The 7943-nt window shown below is 37.0% G+C and overlaps 1 long non-coding RNA gene across 2 annotated transcripts in view; it reads left to right on the top strand.

The window, feature by feature from the left end:
* The first annotated feature begins 1627 nt into the window (after positions 1–1627).
* The window catches only part of LOC147873254 (uncharacterized), an 81686-nt gene continuing 75370 nt past the window's right edge, over positions 1628–7943 (top strand). Inside the window, exon 1 of one of the 2 annotated variants that reach the window (XR_015535952.1) lies at positions 1628–2040. This is a non-coding gene — a long non-coding RNA (uncharacterized LOC147873254). The remainder of the gene's footprint in view (positions 2041–7943) is intronic. The other variant, XR_015535951.1, reaches the window with a different exon arrangement.

Below are 7943 nucleotides of genomic sequence, written 5' to 3'. Positions count from 1 at the left end.
ATCACATAATATCAGAAGTTTGTTATTACAAATGTAAACTATGCCGTACGTATAACACATGAGATGCCCATAAGCGCTGGAATTTTGGTGCACAGAGCGAAATTTTAACCATTATTAATTAAAAATAAACCTAACAGGAAAGTTCCGTGGTGAAGTATGCATGGGTGGAATTTTACGCAACACTGCGAATTGCTAAATAATTTAGTTAAAACATTGTACGAATGGCTAGCTCCAGCTATGTAATTCGATACACTTCAGTGAACAGATAAAATCCAGCCTATGAGAATCAAATGTTTTGACAATTTCACAAAAAGTGTTGTTTTGGAGAATAAATCGAACAGATGCCGCGAACATGACAGATTTAAATCGACGAGAAGTAAATGTGGATATGTTTGAAAGATATGGAATGCATGCTTCCAAATGTCAGGTGACTGAATGTAGCTCATATTATCTAACGCTTATACATGGAACACAAAAGTTAATTATATGTGCAGCAAAAACAACCATTTGTGTTTGTTCAAATCCGTGTAGGCCTAAACAAAACCTATGTTTTTCCATCCTTTCCCTAAGCGAATTTATCACTCATACTGAGAATGTATTTAATTTCCTTCATACTGATCTTGTTGTATTATAAAACGTAGGTACAGGCTTATTAAATTCGTCACTGGCTACTGAGTTATTTTTCATTCGTCTACGTAAAACCTTTCGAGAGCTAGTTTCGTCCCTATCTTCAAATAATTGAAAGTCATCAAAATTTCGTAACAAATGTCTACCATGGTTTAATTTTTAATGTAAAAGGTGCCGACTAGAATCAATTCCGGAACCTTTGGGGGGAAAAAAGTCTAGTGCGCTGACTACTGGCATCTAAACAGCTGTGAGACTTGAAAGGTTTTGAAAAACATTTTTGCCAACAGAATATCTGCCAATGTTTACAAGGCAAAGTTTTAGACTTTATGTAGAATACGTCAACAAAACTGAACGATATGGCTCACTGGTAACATTACTTGTCTAGGATCTGACGAGTACGTGATTCAAAACTCGTCCAAGCTCTTAGATAAGTCGTGGCATTTCTCAGTCTCTAAAGATGATGCCGATAGAGCAAAATTAAGAATCATTGAATCCTGATATCGTCTAGAAGGATTAACAAACCAATTTTCATTCATTGAAGTGTGTAGATGGATTTCCAGACATACTTCATTACCAGAGACCAGCGTTTCAACTGGCGGCCCGCGAAGGTATTTATTTTTTACTAGTTAGTACAACCAATTTATTAAAAATAATTGTTGTAGGAGCAAATTTAAAATAATATACAACTCTGTAGCGGTTTGTGCATATTTAAATATAATTTATATTTCAGCATATGCAATGATAATTTGTCATTTCTGAATAATATAAGGACAATGCAAAATTAGTTACAGTAGGGGTTTCTTGGCCTTTGGGTCCAACAGGAAAACTATTTTGGACTGAGCGAGTAGAAAAGTTGGACGACCCTGCCATAGACGATACCATATTATTCTGCCTGGAGGCCTTGAAGCGGAATGCGAGCTTCACGTTGCAAGTCCTAGTACTGAATTTACGGAGTCGACCGTCAGATGGGGTTGCAGTCTCCTGCTATCGAGAGGCGCGCTAGTCATTTGTGAACGAATTCAGTTCTGTGCGAGTTCGAGACTCGTGTAGAAGTTGCGCGGGGTTTCGTGCACGGCAACACAGCGTGTGATCGAGATATTTATAGTGCGAAATGTATGTATATTTCTCCTGCCTTTCTCGCGTTACGTGTCTACATTTGTTACAAACTGTTGTTAATCGATTCTTTGCTTCAATCCGTTTATATAGAGATTCATTGCAAATTGTTGCTAATGTCATATGTGTATTTTAGTGAACAGGAACATGCATGGATACTTAACATTCAGTGAAGTGTGGCGTAATAATGTTTTGTGTGGTTTCTGAAACAAACATATAACTTTTAAAGGAACTTGACAGAAAGTCTGGTGTGAAAATGCTTTTCGTGGGAGCACCATTGACCTGATACCAGAGTGCAAGGTAAGCGACCTACTGAACCTAACCTAAACAATATGGCTAGGGTTACAAACTACTTTGGCTGATGTTTAAATCAGTGCCAGTTTATAGTTTTTCTTCAGATAGTTGAGTACTTCATACTACCTAGACTATAGTGGAATTATAATCGTGGGAAAGCCGAGCAAGGGGAGCTAAAGACTATTATCGGGCCATGCATTTGTTTTAAAATTGGCGCGCTATTTCATATTCGTGCATTCTTCGTTTATGTTCCTGGTTTTTGAGATCTGTAACTTTTTATTAAGTTATTCAACTTACCATCTTCGTCTTTCTCAACTTGTCCAGCATAAAATCTACTATACTATAAACTGCTTAATTCATTTCTGTAAAATTTACTTTTAATAATCGGTACACTGATGGTTCCTTGCTTAATTCTATCTTCGTTTATCGTAGGTTATGTTTATACATGTCGATGCTATCTTGGAACATTTAATTTTGGAAAGCTACAAGTTCTCGTTCAAAATTATTTGTAATCGGATGTCTTACTGCCTGAAGTGGTAGTACTGTGTGGTATTTTATTTGCAAGTTCGTTCATAAAATGTATCTGGTCCGTTTTAGTGCTGCCCTGTAGTCGTATAGTATGATTCATGCCTGGTATTACATTAAACAGACGAACAGTTTATTAAAAGCAATACCAATTGAGTGATATTCGTCTTTCCACACTTAAAGATATTCTTTTTTTTTTTTTGGTATTCATTTTGTAAACAGTGACTGAAGTTTTCGTGGCTTTTCTCAGTTCCGCCAGGAAAATGTCGGGATGGAACCTAAAATTTGGCCACTACGTCTTCCTTCTACATTCTTTCGAATTCATCATACAATCTTTCGACGCCACATAAATAAATAATTCGCAGGGGGTTCCCAGGGGATGAATTAGTATGCTAGATAATTTGAATTAAGTAGATGTGATAACATTTTAGATTTTATAAATTACAAGTGTTCATAATATTCGTAAATGATCTATATATATATATATATATATATATATATATATATATATATATATACGTATTTTAATTGTATGAACTCAACTGGTTCTGACCAGCCCAATAGATTTGTTACAGACGGAAGGATTTTGATCCCAATTAAATAGTTAATTTATCGTTTACTCAAAAGCGTATCATTATTTTTAGTTCACACACTTGTCACCAGAGAACTTGGAAATTTTAAAAGCTCTCAACTTAATACTTCAAGTAAACTTTGCGTAAAAGTTTTTTTCTCCAACGCTAGATCCAATTCCTAATTAAACTTCGTCACAAACTCTGAGCATATCAGAGACTTTCTGTTATCCTTTTCTGGCGCGGAAGAAACTCAAATATTAACTTTGGCGTAGGTGTACGTGTGTGCTATGCCAAGTTATTCGACTCGTAATTTCATTTTACGTGTACAGTTTATTCCGTACTTACATAAATCTCATTCCTCGTTGACTTGGTAATATTCAAGCATTGTTCCTTTCTCCTTCGCACTCACCTTTCTCATCTCTTTTTCTAAATTTCTTCTGCCTTTGTAAGCTGGTACCGATTGAAGCGCTTCCAGTGGTAGACGAATGTAACCACAGAAACAAGTCTCGTTCACATTAACACTTTTCTTATCTACTCGTCGCAGTCTTTTGTATCTTCCAATGCGTTTAAATAATTTTAAGTGTAACTTTCAGAATCGAGAACACATGTTTTCAGTTTAACGATGCCGTATTGAGCTTACAGTTTTATTTCCTTGAATGTTTTTTTATTATAATAAAATCTGGACCTCGGGACTTTAGAAAACTACCAACATCATCCTTCTCAATTACTAACTTTTAATTTCACGACGATAAGGGTTGTCCACCACTGATCTTCCGTCTTTTCCCGGATCGTACTAAATCGTAACATTAAAACGAATCGTGGGTTATGTAATGACGTTGTACCAATGACAGATGATAGAAACAGAGAAAAAACGAAAGGCTAGTAATTTAGCCCAACGTTGTCATGAAAAAATTGAGACATAAAGGAAAAACGAAATGTAGCCAGTCCGACAAGGATTCGTAAGTGAACTTCCAGAATTCAGCAGATTAGTGCAAGGTAATCTTGTTTGAAGGGACATTTAAATGTAACAGATGCTATAAAATGTATCATTAGGCCTCTGCGGTAGGACTGGATCGCTTTACTGTCGAAAGAAGTGTTATGAAATTACCATACGAAGTATTATGACACATGAAAATACTGAAACATTTTCAGATATGCCGGAAGATGGATTTATGATTTTGTGAAAGATACCGGACCTGATTTGACGGTATTAACTAAATTCATATTCTGATCAGGGTCATTCATCCGAAATTCACGAAAGTTTGACGCTGTTAGACTTTAATCCGCACAGACAGACAGACAGACAGACGGACTGGCAAGGAAATAACGTTTATACGGGCTGACTGGCAGACATGGTTTGTCCATGAAACGTCGTGCCATACTTCACCGAGTACAAAACCTAGAAAAATCAACGCAGTGCAATCAATTTGCTTTGTGAACCGATGTGATGAGCTTTGCCTGATAGGCAAGGGGATGTCGTCAGTCGCGGTCGTGGGACCAGACGTCGATGGTGGATTGTGGTTTATCACATATCGTCCCGTCGCAGCTGTCAGCAAATCGCGTTCTTCCTCAGGAATTTCTTGTTTTCGGATTCGGGCTCACGGCTGTCCGCTCTAACACAGGTTTAAACGGGTTCGTCAAACTTTTCAGATGGAAGACACTAACTGGTTATAATCTCCATAAAATCTGTAAAGTCCATTCCTCTTATTTCGCTAGTGAACCAGCATTTTATATTAACAACGCGATGTTATTCAAGGTCTCTTGGCTGGATGCCGTGCCCCACCGGAAGTTAATTTTTCTCACTCTTTTCATTGACCTCTGTCTGAATTGGTGATAAGCCATCATTCATGTTCTAGACGTAGTTTAATTCGTATTTCATTTGTGTCTTTGGGTTCTGTTTCAAAGTTGCAATGTTCACATCCAGAAGACGATTAGACCTAAATCTCCTATTCAAGAATATGCAATTTCCTGTTAGTACCACCGAGCAGGTTGGCTCAGCGTTAAGTCCGTGGCTTGTATTCGATAAGGATCCGTTCGAATCTGTCCCGAAGCCTATTACCGGAATATTGTTTTGAAATAGATTACGACTGTTTCGTTTTTGTTTCTCGCACGTTATCGCGTTAATTTGAAGTTGTGATATAAAATGATACGAGAGAAAAATTATGTAAGGAAATTTGCTTTGTTGTAAATAGATGACAGCTTGAATTCATTCAGTTGTCGTATAAATTTAACTTGTATATTTAATGCGTATTTAACGATGCTGTTAGTAGTTAAATCCGTGGTCTATAACGTTACATGATAGGATGATATAGTGAATAATGAATTGGAAAGGATATGAAAGGAAGCGGTCATGGTATATTTTATATCATATCGGAATTTGGCTCAAAGAACTGAGGGAAACCACGTAAGGCCACTGATAGCCGGTCTTGCCGAGATTGGTACTTGAGACATACAGATAAATACGTAATTACAGAGTTTGAGACTGTTAATTCCTAACTTCGGGGGTAAAATATGGTTCTTCAGCGCTGTAAGCAGCAACAGCTACACGATTGGATTAACCCTTTGAAAAGAGAAGTTCATCTAATTAATATTTAAAGATTTTAGCCTCTTGCCCGTTAAAAGCCTGTTTTATGTGTCGTAATCCCGCTGACAGTCGTCAAGTTGGTTCGGAACATAGGATGATGGGGGTGGGTGTTTTATTAGAAGTCTATTTATACAAATTCATATCCGGTCCAGCGTCAGAGGCCCTTAAATTTTTAAGTTAACTCTGTGCAACAGAATCCTTTTTGATAAGCTCATCTGGTCAATAAATTTACCTGAAGGCCGATTACCATTTCACAAGAGCCTACCACTTAACTTGAGCCAAATGAATCCGGTCTGCACCCTTAAACTATATGTCTTTAATGTACATTTTAATATTATCCTTACGAGTGTAACGAAGCAATAAGCAGACATTTATGTGTCCCGCTCTTCACTGTATGCTACGCACATTCAGCCCCCAATTTCGATTACGCATCAGACCTAATTATTTCCCTTGGCTGTGAATGGTTTTATTAAACCATTGTTTGAGCAACGATTTTAGCGATGCGTTAACTTCCTCTTTACTTCACAACCGAGCAACTTATTCAATTTTACCACGTCCTTCATTATCCCTCACAATAAAGCAACAAAACGCTTTCTACGTCACTCACTCCACGTGCGCAGCTGACTTCAGACTTCCACTTCCTGTCTGTCAGGAACCAGTTCTGATGAGCATAGTTCCAGGGAAACTTGCGCGTTCTCTCATACCGTACCTTTAATGATCGAGAGTGTATCTTTTGACGGGGATGTGCGAACTTAAAAAGGGGAATTAATTTCACATGTCCGCATATATCTGTTGTTTATTTAACGATGCTTTTTCAGTAACTCAGACTATACAGCGTCAACTTAGAGGATGACAATGAACAATGATAGGAAAGGGTGTGGAAGGAAGCGGTCGTGGCCTACTTTGACATAAATTCTCAGTCAGCCTTAAAATAAGTTGAACAAACATTGTCAGTATGGCCAACATTCCACTCGTACTATCACTAATTTTCCAATTCTTGGCTTCATTTGTTATATTCCATCAGCAAACAATTATTTCTGTGTCATTTTAACTTTTCTAGATGAGGAATAAAACTTTGAAATTTTTTTCGGTACTGATATTAATAACATCTCATTCTACATGTTTGTGTTTTTAATTTTATTAGCAATACAATAATTGTTTTGCATTTCATGTTCTCTTAACTTAATATTTAGTTACTAGATTATCTTTGTATTTGATTAACTACTGTATACTTCAAACATGTCTGACTGCAGGAATTGCTATGTGTTTGCAACTGGAACTGTAATTTGCATGAATGTTCGTCCGTTCACTGACGTGCGAATCCACACAAATCAGTTTTGAAACAGAAACGTTCTTATCCTGTTCAATATAGCCAATCATATTAGCAACTAAACCTTCTCTGACAGTAGCTCTGTGAAATGTTGAATGTAAAATTCGTTCTCAATTATCGTGACACTAAGCCATACATACGACAAAATGTCGACGAAGGTAGCTTACAGGTTGATGTCCGGAGGCTGCGAGATCAACCTGTTGACAAGCATCGGGTACAGCGCATTGAAAGAAACCATCAGCTAGGAACTCAACCTTTATTTTGTGTAATTAACAGAACTTGAAAAGTTATTTTTAAATTATAAAAATTAAATGTTCGTTTTGGCTCTACAATTATTCTGTAAGAATAGCCTGACTCCGAGATGAGTTGGTCTTTTCATTCGTACGGAGCAGGCTAATTATATTTTGCAGATTTGTGATCGCGCAGTTGGTCCCCTCATTAGATTGTTCTAGAAAGATGTTCTTTCTTATTTTATCGGCCTCATTAAGAAGAACTTTTTAATACGGCCCATAAGTAAGAGAAATATTCTAATTCAGATGTTCAACAGCGGTTGTTTCATAAGTTTGATTGTACCCGTGCTGACAGGTCATTTCATTATTTTACATTAACCTTCTGAAGCCGGAGCTCGTCTAAATAATATTTAAAAAGTCAATTCGTACCACAAAGGAAACACTCCACAATTACAAAGATCATTTTGCTGATGTTGTTTAAGGAAAATATCGTTGTTTTTTCTGAATATCATACGAAACTCACAAATACAGAATTAAGAGTTGCTGATTGTTATAGCAGCTGGTACATATAGTTACCACTCAGCTTTAAAGGATTAATTAAGGACCAGTGCAGTGTAGGCACCAGTGCTAACTACTGAACGGCGAAATTTCGTTGAAATTAATCGTCG

This window comes from Zootermopsis nevadensis, unplaced genomic scaffold (genome assembly GCF_977971745.1).
Source record: "Zootermopsis nevadensis isolate Lab colony 2312 unplaced genomic scaffold, Znev_1.0 Znev_ptg000020l, whole genome shotgun sequence".
Lineage (NCBI taxonomy): Eukaryota > Metazoa > Arthropoda > Insecta > Blattodea > Termopsidae > Zootermopsis > Zootermopsis nevadensis.
The sequence above is the reverse complement of the archived record's forward strand: the minus strand, read 5'-3'. Positions and strand labels throughout refer to the sequence as shown.